Consider the following 19,150-nt stretch of genomic DNA (forward strand, 5'->3'; position numbering starts at 1 on the left):
CACCCGCGACTGGAGCCTGCATAAGCGGATGAAGATAAGTGAGCCAGTGATTCATTAATGAAATGCAAATGTGGGAATACCACTAGGGTGGAATTAGAATCATATTCACCTAGTGTTACTAAGATTGGCGCCGGCAGTTCCTTTGTGGATACTGTGCTATAACAGAGCTGATTGTGGACGCTATTCGCAGCAAATCCTGGAGCTATTAGTGCACACAATCCATTCTAAGTGGATCCGACCCATAGTTTCTCCCACAGTTTTTGCTTTGGCTGCCGCCTTCTTGCGCTGATTGTCTGTTAGTCTTTGCAGCAGTCACAAAAACATTCAAAATTATCATTTAGATATGGCCTCATACCTTTGTTCTCAGATTAAATGTGTCAGATATAATTCTCCCTTATTGTTAACTACCGAAGTAGTTAACATAGTTAATATTGAGTAATTATATTTTTAATAACTGTTCAAAGTAAATTAAATAATAATAATTGATAGAAATTAATAAGATGTTATATAAAACAACGGTTTATTTTTGATTTGAAGGATGTTATATTAAGATCTCATTACCGTACTACAGCTTCTCATTACCAACATGAGCCTTTAAAGTACGCGGTAATGAGAAAAATGAGTAACGGTAATGAGAAGTAAATAGCTAAATTATCAAATAACTTGAAATTCGAGCATGCTACACACCTTCCACCTTTGCTACATGTTGAAGTCTTATATTGTCTTAACCATCACAGAAAATTATGTAATATAAGTTTTAGAAGTATAGATTATCACCTCATATCGGTAATGATAATCGATAGTGAACCAGCAGGAAGATTGAGTGACGTTTACAAACATTTCATAATGTGAGTAAAGAGAGTGCAAATGACCTTGTGTCCATTTTGAATCTTCTGCTTCAAGTAATGCATCATGGGAGTGCTTGTATATTTAAAGTGACAGGGTAGTTTTTATAGGCAGGTGAAGTTGCGTTGCGGTGATGAGAAAATGTTTGTGCGGACACAGTAATTTTCCATTAAATAAATATTTTTTGGGGTTAAATATCATAAATATCCCTATTCACCATTAATATTGAAATGTTTTACATAATACTGCATACTTTTGTTTTATTTATATGAAGAGGAATTTTTAGGGAATTGAAAAGAACAATAGAATAATGTATCCGGACGCATTTCGGTAATGAGAATTCACCAGGATATTTTGCAAAAAATTATGAAAATAATGGTAAAATTATTTTAAAAACCATTTCACCCTATAGTGCCATTCAATATCTTTATAGAAAATATCTTAAGTATTAATAATAAAAAGCTGCTTTTGTGAAATAAGACTTGGACATGTTCACTTAGGCTTCATGAGAATCACCCTATAGTGTGAGCGGCCACAGCTTGTATTTTGGTCATATCTAACACTGGACTGTAGGCCCATATAAAAGTGTTGTACCTTTGCTGTCTTTGGGTTAAAAAAACTCCTTCAACTCAGTATCTGTCTAGTCCAAAAAAACTCTGTCAGCTGCTGCTGCTGCAGACGGTGTGCAGACGGGCTCGGAGAGTCGGCATCGGCGCATCAACACTCATTCAAAGCAGCGGCAGTAATCACGCAACCGAACGGTGTAGAAAGTCCCGTCAGTTAAAAATAGTAATCCAGTTTTTAAATCCATGTTAAAATCGGAAGGATATAGAGCTAGTAAGTTTACAGCTTAAAGTAGCAAACATGTCAAATGTGATGTGTTCAGGCCGGCTCAGTAATATGATTGATGTGTTCAAATGCAACACAAAAAAAGAAATTTGAGATTTTGGCGAAAACTTGTTTTCCCAGCAATATAAAATAAATAGTAAAGATGGAATTATGACCTGTTTTTTATTATTTCAACAAAATAATAGAAAAGTATCAATAGTGTAATCAATAAAGACTTGGATCGTTATCGGTTGACTGGTTTACCATGGACATCCCTTATATACTGTATAAATGTATATCATACATTGTATGTTTTTTTTTGTGTTATCCCAGTTAATTTTTTTTTAAATGTAACATTTAATATTACTTTTAATAGTTCCGGGACGTTGGCGCAATAACCTGGTGTTTTGACACTTAAGTCTGCACTGTGAATTTGTTTTTAAAAAAAGATGCGGCATTTACAGATGTTTATTTTTTTTATCCGATTCATCGATTAATCGAAAAAATAATCGACCGATTAATCGATTATTAAAATAATCGTTAGTTGCAGCCCTACATATATCCCAGCTTTAAGCCTAGAACCTAACCCATTCTTCTGCTCATACATTCAAAATTCAGATTGGGTTTCTAAAAATGTTCTTGGAGAAGTTCCTTCGGGCGAAAAAGGGCCACTAGACAGTCATTCAGTTCCTGTACAGTCAGACAGGCCTTTAGCTGCCTGTCCCAACACTATGCTGAAGTGGACATAGCTTCTTGTTTGATGTGCTTGGGGAAGTTTTAAGGAATCATTTACTTAGAGCGCCCTTCTACTCCACTCTGCCACACTTTGCACCTCCTTCCTTGCCCTCTTGTCTCCTTGACTCTTTGTTCTTTCCCTTTCAACATGTATCCCCAACTCTGCTTCAAGTAATTACTATTCATGTAAACTATTGTTGGAATGTCTGCCATGTCGTCCAGCTGGAACGGCCCAAAGAAATGGATCGGTTTCAACAATTTTTTGTGAGTTAATGGTTATATATCAGAATGACTAATACCCGAGTCAGTGCATGATGTGGTCAGAGTGACATGGTTCTGCCTCGGTTAATGGTCATGGCTGTGTGATTTTGGGGCTTCTCCTCACCCTGCCCCCTCCGGGGTTGCTGTGTTCGGGATTTCAAATTGCTCAAGGTCTCTGACTTGCTCTCACATTATCACATTACATGATTTTGGCTAAGTTTTCTATATGTTGTATATTTATATGCTTTGCAACTGTTGTATTGTTTGTTTAAGTTTTTAGAACTGTAAATATTGCTTATTTTAATTTACGGCTAATCTGCTGATTATTATAACAATTAATTTGTTAAACATAACTTTTTTATTACCAGTTAATAGTAAAAATTCACACATCACAATTTGGAAAGACCCCCTTCAGACGTTGTCAAATCTCAAATTTTCTTAAATCCATCGTCAAAAACCCAATCAATCACTGTCACCTTACGGTAAACATCTCTACACCACAAGAAGATTGTGCTGTTATTGTTTTCCATTGGCCATGCCTTTTTCTCATATACAAAACATGGGTGTACTCAAACCACAGCGCACTCACTTATTTAACAGTTTATTATTACACCAAGCTAAATCATATGATCATCATATATTATTATCATAAATCATATATTTCATATGGCACTGAAATATTTTGCAATTGTGCAATTTCAAAAACTTTTCCAGAGTATATTTTTGGTGGTTCAGAAATTAAAATAGAAAGTTTCCAATATTCAGAGGATATTTAGATGCTGATGAGATTTTCTGCAACTAATTTTGTGTACCTTATTTGCTTCCATAACTTTTTTTCCCATAAGTATTTTACTGGCTGAGGACAATGTGGGAGTATGAAATGCACGCCAAAGTTGCATGTTTGACTGGGCTTTGTGGAGACGTACTGGAGCCTATCAGCTGGTCTTTTCTGCCATGTATTTGTGAGTCCAGTACGGGAGTTTCCATGGGAACTAGCGTTACCCCTCAGGAGTAGCTCCAGTGAGTACAGTGGCTTGTCCGTGAGAAATGCTTCTGCTGGGTTTTCCAGTTTGGCGGGAGCACAATGGGATCTGTTGAATTAAGCTGATCATGCATGCCTACAAGACATGCCCCTCTCGTCTGCTTGTGTGCGTTTTGAAAATTCAAATACACATACACAATATTAACAAACAAAGCTGATTCATCAATCCAATGTCCTCTTCCTTTATTTCTCTTAAGGTTAGTTTAAAACTGGCCTCTGACTTTGGTAAATAAGAGTAATGAAAGAGAAGCAGGGGAAATTTACACCATTTCTTACTCCTTCACATCCCAAATACCACTCCCTTCTTTTCAGCTCTTGGTCATTGAGAAAATGAACTCTCTAGTGCTGTTTCTGGACAATTGCTATTTGTGTCCCTCTCTCAAAGACATACTCTGTCTGAAGGGGAAACTCCAATGTTGCCTGACCTGCTTTCCTCAGTGAAAGATCCTGTCTGGTTAAATAATCACTCCTTCATTGTACACTCAACTGTGCTCTTCAGTAAGCGTCAGACAAACTTGAGTTTCGTCATCCTTGGAAGACATTTCAGCTTTGCCTTGGGAATACCAGCTGTACTTTATAACACAAAGCACATTCCATTATCTAATCAGCCAGTTCTGCTATGACAAACAAATGGCTGAACGTTTCCCAAATAAGTACTGCCAATTGCAATTCCTTTTATGGAAAAAGTCACTAGTGCTTTGCATATTTTATAAATGTATATAATTTCTTTAGCACTGCTGTGTTATAATAATACGATGAAATAACTTCCTGTATGTAATGACAACACTTTCCCTGAACTAGAGATCAGTATTTTTACTTAAATTATTGACTTAAAAATGTAATTGGTTGTGACACAGATTTATTTAATCACTGGAGTCATTTTTCTATCAGTGTGGAGCAGTGGCGGGCCGTGCCTTTTACACCTAGGCCTTCAGAGCCATCATCCCGAAAATCAAACCACTTAATAAATAAATAAATAAATAAATAACTTCATGATGACGTCACGGCTATTGTCATTGGAGTGACCATACGATTGCAGCAGTTACAGTAACTTTTAACGAGTGTAATACAATTACATTACACTAATGACACTAAACATGTTGACTAAACCATCAAGAGCATAGGCCAACTAATATTACACACTACACAGCTTGACAAGATGCTGCATCACGAAAAGACCCCACGTAGTCTAAATCATGACATTACCAAATAATCATGAACAAATTCAAAACAGCCATAAGTCACTAGCGACTACCGGTCAAGGCAAATGTCAAACACACACACACACACACACAGATCCCAGCTTAATCACAGACCCTGCGCCAGGATGAAAACTACCTGTCAGATCTTCTGTCTATCAATTTAGTTTCAGCGCAGCAGCTAAGAAAAACAAACATTATTTGCATGTTTAAATACGTTTTAAGCTGGAAAATTGTGCTGGGAAGCAGCACACTACTAGCGGGTCATACAATGGAGAATGAATAGCAGAACGGCACTGGCAGCGCACGTAGAGCGTCCTGTGGTCAACGCTCCTAGTAAACACCGGTTTGAAAACCCAGCGTAGCACCACACACGGCAGCGAGCGGTTGCAAGTAGGCTAGCAGACATATCCAGCAATACAATTAGTATTGAGCCAACTATAGGCCTACCTTTCATTTTCGTTGCTGCCTGATTGGAAGTGTCGCACAAATCGTTTATCCAGCTGGGTCAGAGCGGCTAGCTGCGGTGTTGTTACACCCTGCTTCACAATGTCCAGCTGTTCTTAAAAGGTCCTTTTCTCAATAAAAAAACTTCCCCATTAAGTTGTCCATTAAATCCACTCATTCTCCTCTGTAATCCACTGTGTGTTTCAACAAAGTCTCATCTAAAAGATCTAATCAAAAATAGAAGAGATTTAACATACTGCCTTCTATCCATGGAAAGCAGTGTCAGCTAGCTAGCGGTAGTTTAAGTAGGCTACTTTCCCTCCCGATTGCGATTGCGACAAGGCCAGCTAGAAGGCCTAGCCGTGTAAAATGATACGCCCAGCTCGGAAAACTCGAAATCTGATTGGTTAAAGAACATGTCAATCACAACATCGTCCCCATCAGCGTCAACAGAGAGGGGATTCTCTCGGGCCTCGGCCATATATTTTTTTACCCGGAGACAGGGCAGGGAAATAATCTGATAGGATAAGAGCTCTAATATAAATCAGCACACTGGAGGCAGCGCAGCCGAAGGAAAAACTATTCAATTACGTATTTAGACTTACGTGAACAAACTCTTTAAAATAGGTAGAATTAAAGCGGCTACGAGTAACATTTAAATATCTTTTAAACAGCCTCATGTTTCCTCTGATAATCATAAATTACCTTTAACAGCAAACGAGACCATCAGTGCAAAGAAAGACGTTTTTATATCGTTTTTATTACTGCTTTTGGTCTGGTCGCACACCCAGTCCGATTTTCGGTTCGCTCGTGCAGGCTCTATGGTCACATATCCGTATTGGTCGCAGATTTCAGTGTGGAGCAGCAATGCGATTTGAGAAGCCTATCCCTCCAGGTGAGGGAAGGGGAGCGGGAGCCTTGTTTGAGACAGTTATTATTTGTCGTCATAATAACTGATAACGGGGCTGAACCATCAAAGAAAAAAAAGAGAATGCAATGAAGAAAAGCTAAAAGGGAGAGTGATATAGGCTATGGGCGGGACGAGGGCGTTGCCAAGTAACGTGTATACAATTTCACGAGAGTGAAACTAGACTGCAGTGTTTACTCCTAAATGAATGAGTGGTTGGTACTAACACAAAGTTTGCTTTGCTTCACCATCATCAGATAACCATTATCTGAAATAGTCATTATTTACATCAACAACACAAACACATGACCTCATCGTGGTCCATACTAACTGCCGTCTCTCGTTCATTCGCTTTCTGTGAGGACACGTAATCTTTCAGCTCCGTGAGAGAGTAGTTAGGTGACGCTGCTGCATCAACTCACTGCAATTAGGTGTGTGTAGCACTGACTGGCATTAGTTGATGCAGTGTCAAAACCACTTTCACGGAGCCGAAAAGAGTCCTCACACTTTCAACACACGGACATGCACTATATTGCGCCCTTCTCAGTTCACACTCGCACGCCTGGCACGAGCTAGAAAACAGCTTTGCGACAGCGGGCGTCGTATAAATACTACCGCTTTTGTCCAAAGGGGACGCCAACGTGCCATGTTACTCGTAGTGGCTTTAATGAAAACATGTAAATTATATATTTAATAAAAAATATAACAATTTATTAATAATATATCATTTCGTTTTTCTGAAAGTCTTTAGGCCAGCAGAGAAGGCTTTGCTGGCCCTGACGGCCTGCCACTGGTGTGGAGTAGGGATGGGCATAATTAATCGATGATCGATGATTGATCGTTAAGAATATTGTCGATCACGTGAAATTGTTAGCGATCATATAGCCGTTGTGTTGCGCAGTGTGAGTACCGCAGCACAGCAATGAATTTCACTATGTGGCAGCACAAAAGACTGTATGGGCAGGAATTAAACATTTTACCAACAGGGGGAGATACTTAACTAGCAGTAGGAGACAACAGAACAGGCTCAGGCAGCAGCCTGCGAGCTGCCGTAGATGTCAAAACATAAACATGAAAGGCAAAGTTTGGCATCGGACAGCTTTAGAACCAGTGTTGGGAACGTTACTTTGAAAAAGTAATTAGTTATAGTTACTCACTACTTGTTCCAAAAAGTAACTGAGTTAGTAACTGAATTACTTTACAATAGAAGTAATTAGTTACCAGGGAAAGTAACTATTTGCGTTAGCCTAGTGTAAAAAAAAAAAAAAAAAAAATTGTCAATTTGGATTTTTCTGAGCAGTTTTCACAAGTCAGTTGAAATGAGTAGAACAGACAGGTAGGCCTACTTGTAGGCTACATAACCTTCAATATTTATTGCACATCAACAGACAGCAAGAGGTTTAGGCCTATCCTGCACTTCAAGTAGGCCTATTTTGTTCTCAACAAAAGTAGTAGAGGAAACTGCTGGATGTACCGTGCTGATCTGCTAATATCACTGGATTCACTTCAGGGGTGTCGGCTAAAACAGCCAAAAACGTCAGACTATGAAGCATGAGACGATGAGAGGAGGAGAGGATTTATCCTGTTTATTTCCTTCTTTAACATGCACAGCAGCATACAGATCCCAGGAAAAGAACAATAGCAATATTCGGCTCGTGATGACACGCTAAACAGCTGATGCAACCGGCGAATCGCGGCCGTTTAATAACGTGCATAAATTACAATTTATAGAGATCGGGAAACTCCATGCACTTACTCACAAGGGCGATGCAAACAAACTCAGGGAGAGCACGTTTCAACCGTGGATTGATAGGTGGTTAGTGCGGCAACGTGCAAGCTCACACAACAGAGAGAGAAAGAAAAAGAAACTTCACTTAACAGGCGCTCCGGCTGACTGACGTGACGGCGCTAACTGACAGTTATAATGTCATCCACACTGAATAAAACACACCGGTCTCCTCACTAGCAGTTTGTGTAGTATGGAGCCAGGGGTGCGTTCGGATTACACAGTTTATTCAATCAATTCATATAACGCACCGCATTTAACGTTCAGTAACGATAACGGCGTTGTAACGACGGAAAAAGTAATTAGTTAGATTACCCCGTTACTGAAAAAAGAACGGCGTTACCTAACGCCGTTATTTTAAACGGCGTTATTCCCAACACTGTTTAGAACCAAAAATAACTAAGTTCATTAAGCATTGTGAAACCTTGTATAAGCCTAAACACCTAAACAAACCGAATTATGTACCACTTGTAAATTGAAGCCTACATCCGACCCTGTTTTTAACGTGTCACATTAGCGCCGCTAGCATTAGCGGCTAACTTTAGCATCTATGCTTTCCTACTTTGCCTTCATCAGGGAACTAATTTGCACATTTTGTTTATTAGATGAAGTAACGTTAGGTCCTTTATTACTCAGAGAAACATGCCGTGCCCTTATGCAGTCTTTGGCAGCATCTTAGGGGGCGCATATGTGTTTAAATTTTAAAGGTATCGTAGCATTGGCTCATTGTTGGCTCATAGCCTCAGGCATTAACCAGCGCCACATTTTATTATTATTTTATTTTAAAAAGTTGCCTTGTCTTAATAGATTGTTGTTTGCCTAGAAGATCTTGGAATAAAGATGTAGGTCTAATTGAGAAAAAACCTCTTGTATACAGTCTATGGTAAAAACGCTGTATTTCGGATGTTCTGTTGGAATTTTTAATATGTAAAAGATAACGATTAATCGATAATTGATCGTTAATTTTCCCGATCGATCAATGACATTTCTTAAAATGCCCATCCCTAGTGTGGAGTAAGGAAAATAACTGAAAGGTTTACTCATTTTTCTATCAGTGTGGAGTGAGGAAAATAACTAAAAGGTTTACTGATTGTAACAACTCAAAGACTGTAACAATAGTCTGCAATGTTTTTGAGACATTTAATTTCTTAAACGTGGCAGATAAAGTGTAGAGTAGGGATGGGCATTTCAAGAAATTTGAATTGCCGATCGATCGATGATCGGGAAATTAACGATCAATTATCGATTTAATCGTTATCTTTATATAAAAAAATGCCAACAGAACATCCAAAATACAGCGTTTTTACCATAGACTGTAGACAAGATGTTTCTACTCAATGAAATCTTTATTCCAATAACTTCTAGTCAAACAACAATCCATTAAGACAAGGCAGCTTTTAAAAATAAAATAATAAAATGCGGAGCTGGTTAAAGCCTGAGGCTATTTGCCAACAATGAGCCAATGCTAACAACACTTTTAAACACATATGAGCCTCCTAATATGCTGGCATATACTTTATAAGGGCACGGCACGTTTCTCTGAGTGGTAAAGGACCTAACGTTACTTAATTTAAAAACAAAATGTGCAAATTAGTTCCCTGATGAAGGCGAAGTAGGAAAGTATAGACGCTAAAGTTAGCCGCTAATGCTAGCGGCGCAAACGGGGTCGGATGTAGGTTTTGTTTCATTGTACAAGTGGTACTAGGGATGGCCATTTAGAATTTTTTCTTTAACCGGTTAACCACAAGAATTAACGGTTATTAACCGTTAAGATTTAATGTAGCCTATTTATAGTGAAATACTTGAAACATTATAGCAGGGCTAGCAGGGCTCCCGACCTTTTTTTGTTCCAAGGACCTGCATATTAATTTAAAAACAATTCAAGGACCAGTAGCCAATTTAAATGCCTATATTTTGACATTCACACGGCACCTTATCTGTTGTAAGAAGAGTTCTAGTATGCGAATGTAGGAGCAGAAAGTGAAATAAGTGAGTGAAAAGGGACATTTACACACACACGGGCTCAGGGATGGGTAGCCTATCGAAACCCGGTGCTAAGTAGTGCTGAGCACGGGGCAACATTTTGAAAGACCGTAGTATTGATAAGCTCCAACGTTATCAGTACTGCATAATGGTACTTAACGCTTTTGTTTATGACGGATTTTCGCTATTGATCCTCGCACACAAGCATGGCAGACCTCTCTGTGTCTGTGCAGGGGCACTCACTGCCCGTCTGTCACTCTCTCACACTCACTGAGACGGTGATAGATGCAGGACAGTATCCACCTCAAGAATACTAATGCTTGCGCTATGTAAAGATAGCGGGAGCCCACGCTGTTAATTAAATTATACAAACACATGGCAGGGGAGTGTTGTGACCATAAGTTGTGACTCGCTATCTTTCTGGGAGCGTACCATGGACCTATTATAATGTTGAGAGTAGCCTACACGACTCTTTTCATTCTTTACCGACAGTTGGCATTCTTACATCCGGTTTAGCGATATCAAAATAAGAGTCCGGATTTCAGAGAAATTAAGATGATTTAATTTTTTTAAACCGTTTAACCTTTAGTATTAACCGGTTAAAGATCTTCTTTTTTTTTTTTTTTTTTTTTAATTAGTTTATTTGTCAGGGACCATGTACAAAGTAACATTAATCTCACAGAGAAATGATGCATTGTACCAGATTATAGCAGTTTGCTAATTTCCATCTGCAGTCCCTGTGCAGGTCAACACAGAATACAACAACAATATACAGTATATATACATATCACATCACTACATGGCACACATGAAATCACCATTTTAAAATTACACTGAGATAAAACTATCATTAAAACGAGGACTTTTAAAGACTAAACTAATGCGTGCAGGTTTGGTTATTGACAATCCATTTCTTAAATTGGCCTGAAAACAAGTGAAAGTCTGCCAACACTTTCAGCTCATTTGGAATGATGTTCCATTATTTTATTGCTCTGTAGGAGAAAGAGGACTGACCAAATGTTGATTTTTTTTTTAGGGACTCTACACTCCCCCCTAGTGGTGGACCTTGTAGTTCTACAGGTAATTTCAGGGCAGAGCATTTTCAAGGGAGGGGGAGCACTATTGTTTAATATTTTTTGAACCATACGGATATTCGAGTACCTGACGAAATTCTCAAAGTTTAGTATGTTGTAATGGGAGAGTATTTGACAGTGGTGATATTGTTGGGATTTTCTGTCAAATATTTTAAGAGCTTGTTTGTGGAGACTTTCAGTTGATTTTAATGTTGATTTGTTTGCCTGAGACCAGCAGGTTATACAGTAGCTGATACGAGACATAATCATAGCATTAAGAAATATCATAGATGCCTCCGTTGTAAGTGACCCTCTGATGTGTCTGAAATTGGCTAAGTTAAAATTCAAGCTTTGGTTCAGTTTCTTAACATGCTTCTTGAAACTCAGTGTGGGATCCAATGTGATACCCAGGTATTTAACCTCTTTGACATGTTTTATCATTTGACCATTAACAGAAATGTTGGGCATTTCACCATTGTATCTTTTGTTTGAGAAAAACATTGTGACTGTTTTATCCACATTTAAATGTAAGGTATGAATCGTGTAGCCATGCTGAAACTTTTTCCATTGCATTTGACAGTTTTGCAGCAACATCAGCTGCGTCCTTGCCATATGTATGGAGGACTGTGTCATCTGCATCAAAGCCTCCACTCCATCACATGCATCTGGGAGATCATTGATATAAATGCTGAATAACAGCGGTCCTAGGATGGAGCCTTGAGGCACGCCCATTGTGCCGGCTTTTGATGATGAGGTTATATTATTTATACGGACATTCTGGGTACGATTGGAGAGATATGATTCAATCCAGTTTAAAGTATTTGAAGACAGCTTGTAGTTGGACAGTTTGGATAGGAGTACCTGGTGGTTAACGGTGTCAAAGGCCTTGCGGAGATCTAGAACAACGGCTCCTACCACTCCTCCTTTATCCAGGTTTGCTTTGATTGATTCTATAAAATAGCAACATGCTGTTTCAGTAGAGTGTTTTGTCCTGAAACCAAACTGCATGGGATGTAGCAGGTATTCTGCATCAAGATTCTTAACGGTTAACCAGTTAACCATGGACATCCCTACAGTGTTTCCCCCACGTTCACACAGCAGCGGCGCGCCGCCACTGCTATATTTTCTCCGCCGCTGCTATTAAAATTATTCTCCTCCTCATTATTCTGCTTTTTTGTTTGTTTTTGGTACAGCTCCTTTTAGAAACGGGGCAATGCCTAACGTAAACACTGTCCATGCGTCGGAGGTGAATGTAACTTATTCGGCTGAAAACAGAAACTAACGGAGGGAAGCAGCTCACTGTATAGTCCCTTTAGTCTTGTGTCAGTTTGCCGACATGGCTCTGATACAAACAGATCGCGGAACAGTCACTAACAAATAGGGGTGGGAATCTCTTGGCACCTCACGATTCGATTCGATTCCGATTCAGAGGTCAACGATTCGATTCAAAATCGATTTTCAATGCATCTCAATGCAAAACATTTTTTATGTACATACCCATGTGTGAATTTCAAAAATATATTTATATGCACATCTGAGTTTGCTACTCAGAGTTTGCTAATCACTTCCTACTTTTGTGATGATCATTAAAGACAATCAACAGATGAATTACCTTCTCTAATATTGTATTAGAGAAAAGGCTTTTCTTGTCACAAATATGACTTTCTATGAACAGTGCAATAATCAATGCAGCTTTCAACACAATATGGAAGTATGTAAAAACTAAACCGATTCAGTTTTATTTTATTTCTAATCTCGTAAATCATGTTTCTATAGGATTTCTATTATATTATCTATTTTCTATGTCATTTCAACACATTGTACAAAAAGTATGGCTTGGAATTCAGCTCTCATACAAAAACGTAAACAGAGATAAAGCCGTGCAGGTCATGGGTTTGCTGCTCTCAGCCCTTTTGAAGCCACTTTGGAAACAACTCGCACATGTGTGGTGTGCATGCGCAATGGCGCAGGAAGTATTAGTATTTACAAAAAAAAAAAAAAAAAAAAAAAATTAAAAAAAAAAAAATTATTAAAAAGTAAATAAAAATCGATTATTAACTTTTCTGAATCGATTCAGAATCGTTCGAGAGAGAATCGATATTAATCGGAAAATCGATTTTTTTTCCCACCCCTACTAACAAAACAGTTAATGGCTGAGAGAAAAATGTAGAATACTGTAGGCTACTGATGCAAATTCCACAACTCATTACTTGTGTCACAGTTTAGTAGGTACGATATGCATTCATTTATATTTGGCTGATCCACCAGTCCAGGCAGGTCTGGATAGTTAAGTTTCAGTTTCGTTTTTCATCTCCGTGTCGGACAGCTGTTCGCTCAGCTGATGGGCTCGAGCCTCATGGAGCAGACAGACTGACTCAGTCTAAAGTCAGCGATGATCACTCTCACAAATCAAAAAGCTAAATTATAAAATAAAGCTATCTCTTCCTCCCTCTATATCTATCTGCATATTTTTCTCTCTCCACTGCACACTAGTCACTACTAGTTTAGCACCCAAAAAATCAAATTAAGGAAAACCCCCCCGATTTACCAAGTCTTCTAGAGGGGTCGGGTTTTTGTCACCTTTTTCACCTCTTATGAGTTTGGAGGTCTGGTTTAAGCATTAGGCAAAAACTGTAAATAAATTGTGCAAATCATTTTCTGCGTTGTGGCATTTTGTGTTTAAATATTAATTTCTAAACAAAAATGTCAAAGTCTGTAAATAAAGACACAAAAGGCAAAGTTACAACACCAATAATCCCATCTATCTAAATAGTAATAAGTGCATATTATGCAATATATAAAGTGCACTAGATCCATGCAAATGTAAAGGGTACAAAAAAAATTCGGACGGGGGGACATGCCCCCGGACTCCCCTAGGAGGTGCGGGGACCACGCCACCGCTGCTGAAAAAAATCCTGGGGGAAACACTGCCCTAAGTGGTACATAATTCGGTTTGTTGAGGTGTTATAGTAATACACGGGTTAAGAATCTTTAATTGACCCAGTTCGCAAGCTGTCCGATGCCAAACTTCGCCTTGACTTCTTCATGTTTGTGTTTTGACATCTACTGCAGCTCACAGGCTGCTGCCTGAGCATGTTCTGTTGTCTCCTACAAGTAGTAAAGTATCTCCCCCTGCTGGTCAGATGTCTCTTTGCTATGTCTATGGTCTATGGTGCTGCCGCATAGTGAAATGTGAGTGAAATGCATTGCATTGCATCGGGACTCAGGCTGCGCAACACAACGGCTATATGATCGATAACAATTTCACGTGATTGACAAAATTCTTAACGATCGATTAATTATGCCCATCCCTAGTGCAGAGCAAATGGAAATCGACCGAATAACAGTGTGAGACGAGACGACTCAAGGTGTGTAACGATACACTGTATTATAAGGATGTAACGTTACATTAAAAAATTTAAGTAATGCAGGGGCGACAAACATTTATCATTAGAAAATCAATTCGCCTCCCACCAACAGAATCACTGACTACAAGGAAGATTTTCTCATCCATTGTGACAGCCTACGATTTTTTCAACCATCGTGTATAAACTTTCCAACTCTGCCAGTGAGCAGGCACGTGTGTGCAATCACCGACCACAGACTGTACAGACGGGAGTGATGCACCTAATCACTCCGCCTGTCAGAACACCCGCTCCCCTCTATCTCTCCGATCAACTCTCTTTTCAAATGTTTTACCAGGCACGTCTACAACCTTCCGTCCGTAGACCATATTAAAAAACTCGGTGCAGGTGGTGCACGTTACCTTATTCGATGTATTTATGTTAGGGCTGCACAATATATCGAATTTTCATCACAATGACGATATTGGCTTCCCACGATGTCATTTACATGACTGTGCGATATTTTTGAGCGTGTGCTCCGCTGCGCAGCAAATCAATCACTCCCCAAACCACTCGCTAATCATGTGCCTGTCCATGCTCCAACCTGGCAACCCCAGGCTCCCAGAGAGCTGTCTGAATAACTGTATTTACTATCTATGCTTTCCGCCCGCAGAGATAGAAAGCACTCCACGAGCGAGCGGAAGCTGCTTATTGCGCGAGCAAGAGCAGATATCTGCGCGTGTGAAATCACACACATCCCCTTGTGAGTCTCTTTTTTGTGTGCGCCGGATTTATAACCCAATATTAACTCCTTACAGTCAGTGCTTCTGCTCTGTTTCACCGTTCACACGACCTGAAGCGCAGATGAAACCTCGCGTTGCGAGCATGGTAGCGAGTGAAGGCATAAGAGGAAAGAGGCAACAACGGTTTACTAACGTGGAATGTTGCTGCTTGTTACCTGCCACTTCCTGTGGACGTCCTTTCAAATTAAATTCTGGCATGGTAGAGCCATATAGGTTGTGATTCATTTTGACAAGGCGCAGCTCCTAGTATAATTATTTTAGTTATACATTTTATGCACAATTTTATTTAGTTCAAAATCAAGTTTTATACGTATCCATCATGCAGGTACAATGAATGGAGTAAAATAGTTTATATTTTTCTTCTAGGGGATGCAATGAGGTCAGGTGACTAAACACCTTATTTGTCTGCAAAGATGTGTTATTTAAGAGAAATGTAGCACAAGGAAAAGTTAAAGCAGTGCTCTGTTGATTTGATTTTGTGTAAAGTTTTGGTGCAATATTTTGATTTATATTTTTCTTTGTGGAAATGGGTTGACTTCAGGTTAATACTGAGAATTATTTTTTTTATACAAAAATGTGTTCATTAGCAGGAATATTGCATAGTCGATCACATGGATATGAAAGTTGTTATGTTTACGTGACAATCCAATACAAATATTTTACTCACTGAAATGACTGAATAATCGTGGTAAAATATTGTGATATCAATATTGACCAAAATAATCGTGATAATCATTTTGGCCATAATTGTGCAGCCCTAATTTATGTCTAGGACACTTTATTCCAGTATTTGACATAAATAATGTTTTAAACACTTTATTAGAGTAACTGTAAAAAATTATTTGTAGTTTTGTTTTATCTAATACAGAATTTGAATCTTTGGTTAATGTGTATAAAACTGTCAGTGAGGCTTCTGCTCTACTAATGTGTGATGCCTACTGTGTGGAGATGGTGACAAAATAACGCTGTGAGCATAGTCACTGCAATGCAGACAAAGACAGTAGTGTGTACTCATGTGAAAATTGACTAATTTGAATGAAAAATTGTGTTCAGGTAGTATATGTACTTCCTTTTAAGGCTTCTGCCTTTTGGCCTCTGGGTGCAGTATATTGATGTTTTTCCAGGGGGAAAAAAGGCAAGAACAGGCTATGCAACATCACCCATCTGAAAACAAGTGTCCTTACAATTGTGGATATCTTCGGAAATGTTCACCTTAGCAAAGAGTAAACGCATCACAAGTTTATTTTGGCACTCAAACCCATGTTGAAGTGTCCATAAAAACATCACAAATTGCTGGTTATAGTTTTTCATTTAAATATGCTTTTGTGTGACTCTGTCTCTGTGTAACCGTACTGTCAGCTTTTTGAAAGTAATATATATATATATATATAGATGAATTCATAATCAAAATAATTGTCTGTTTGAGCAGCCCTGGTGATCAGCAAAACAAAGCGTTGCTGAAACTGCAGTGAGCCTTGAAGTTTTGGAGAAGGGAGAGTTACAAGCTGATTCAGGGTTGTAGAGGGAGAAAATAGTTGGTGGAATGGGGTGGAGGAGAGGAGAATTGCTGTGGAGAGATTCATAGTGAGACTTGAGGCTGAGTTTTGGTTAGACCGCTAACTGCCTTGTCTTTTGAATGTTTCCTCTGATGCTTTCATCGTGAGTCTGGCGTCTCCTCACTCAGCCTAGAGTGCTAGCTTGCACACTGAATATGTCCATATAAAGATATAGAACTTTCAGTCGAAGTTAGTGTGTGTGTGTGAGTGAGAGAGGGATTTGTGGGATTCAGTGTATTTCTTTCCCTTCATGTGCAAGCATGTTTCCTTCTCTATGACTAGGCTAGGGCTGCAACTAACGATTATTTTCTCGATTAATTGATTATTAATCGATTAGTGTTTTGGTCCGTAAAATGTCAGAAAATGGTGAAAAATGTTGATCAATTTTCCAAAGCCCATGTTGACGTCCTCAAATGTATTATGTCCAAAACACACAGATATTTCAGTTTACTGTCATAATAGGATTAAAGAAACCAGAAAATATTTACATTTGAGAAGCTGAAATCAGAGAATTTGGAAATTTTTTATTAAAAAATTACTCAAAACGATGAATCGATTATCAAAATAGTTGCCGATTATTTTAATAATCGATTAATAATCGATTTGTCGATTAATCGTTGCAGCTCTAGACTAGGCCCTTCTGTGTGTTTATGCAGGTGTGCATATGCATAGCCACTGTGTAACAAAAGTGAAGCAGTGAACTTTGTCTACCCGGCTCTTTGTTGAGCTGAGGTGAGCCATGCAGCCCTCATGTGGTTTCTGACTGGCAAGAGAGCCTCTGTGGTGACCGTGATTACATTGCAAAACAGTGATTACATTGCACATCTCAGGACGATAGAACCAAGAGGACAAGAGACAATAGCTGAACTAAATCTAGACCCATAATCATTTGTCCACATATATTTTGGACTTTTGTATAAAAACTTATTCTAAGTCACTTGCAAAATTATGTAACACTCTCATTTCTTGGCTCACCACTATTACATGATACAACCATTAGCAGGGATGCAACGGATCACAAAACTCACGGTTCGTAAGATAACAAGACGAATATGACTTTGCTTTCAATTATCGTTGTCGTTTTATTTAAAAAATCCACAGTGAATTACAAAATAGCCAATGTACACAAAGGCTATTTTAAATAAAATCTTCAAATATTTAAAAACAAAAAAATTGCTAAATGAGGTTATAATCCTGCTTCCTGAAGCATGGATAGTAGTGATTCAGAGAGAAAGATAGGCAGATAAACAGGGAGGAAGAGACAGCTATATTTTATAATTTAGCTTTTTGACTGAAGAATGATCATCAATGTCTTGCATGTTCACCCAATCCGCGGTTCACGTGCCGAACCATGAGGGTTGGACCACGGATCAAACGTGATCCATTTCACCCCTAACCATTAGTATGTTACACATGAGGACACTTTGTTTTTGTTTTTTTCAAATACAAACCAAGAAGATGGCAATATGTTACTGTTCTAAAGGAATAAAAAAAAAAGCTAATGTACCAATAGGTTAACCGTGTGGAAGAATGACCAGTTCAGCTAAGCAGCCAGAATTGGTAAAACGCAGAGACTGAGTTGGCATTGAGGTTTTGACCACTGCATGGGTGCATGATGGTGTGGATTCCTTCCTCGTCGCACCAGGGTGGAGGTGGACAGAAAGTCTGGCCAGTATATTACCACAGAAATATGAGTTAGATCAAATCAAAAGCCTACAATTTGACAAAGTTAGTTGTGCTTTGTGTACTCTATTGAGAGCATTTTAGCACCCACGGGTCTTTCATGTTACTGTTTAGTAGAATTTCTCTTAGAGCAGCACAAATACATTTGCGGACTTCACTAATGTTAAAATTACTACATTGTAAAGAACTCAATGTTTTTTTTTAGAATTGATTTGTTAGACGAGGATGAATTAATTGTAGCTAATCAATTGGTTACCACAAAAGAGGAAAACTGCTAAAGGCATCCCCCTCACTTTTGAATTACATCTACGTAGCGCAGCTCCTTGATGGGAAGGGCTGTGCCTAACTCAATCTAGCACGCTTGTGTGTGGTTGAGCGGGAGTTAGTCCTATTTTGATTCTCCCCTGTGTTTCGGACTAACATAACAGTAATTCAGCTGGGCAGGAAACTAACACTAAAGTTGTTTGGCTCTTACATTATCTACATTTATAGGACCTAATGTTAATTACTTGTAGGGTTGCAAAGGGGTGGAAAGTTTCCTGTAAATCTCCGGAAACTTTCCATGGGAACTTTCGCTCGGGAATTTGGGGAATATTCAAAATTGGGAATTCTAGCAATTAACTAAATGGCGGTAATATAAATGATCTGTTTCATATC

At 38.8% G+C, this 19,150-nt stretch overlaps 1 protein-coding gene across 2 annotated transcripts in view; it reads left to right on the top strand.

Annotated features, from left to right (window-relative positions):
- The window catches only part of LOC307254287 (guanine nucleotide-binding protein G(q) subunit alpha), a 55,135-nt gene that overhangs the window by 12,994 nt on the left and 22,991 nt on the right, over positions 1–19,150 (top strand). The gene's annotated exons all lie outside the window — the stretch shown is intronic.

The sequence above is a fragment of the Ammodytes marinus genome (assembly GCF_949987685.1).
Source record: "Ammodytes marinus genome assembly, chromosome: 8".
Classification (NCBI taxonomy): Eukaryota; Metazoa; Chordata; class Actinopteri; order Uranoscopiformes; family Ammodytidae; genus Ammodytes; species Ammodytes marinus.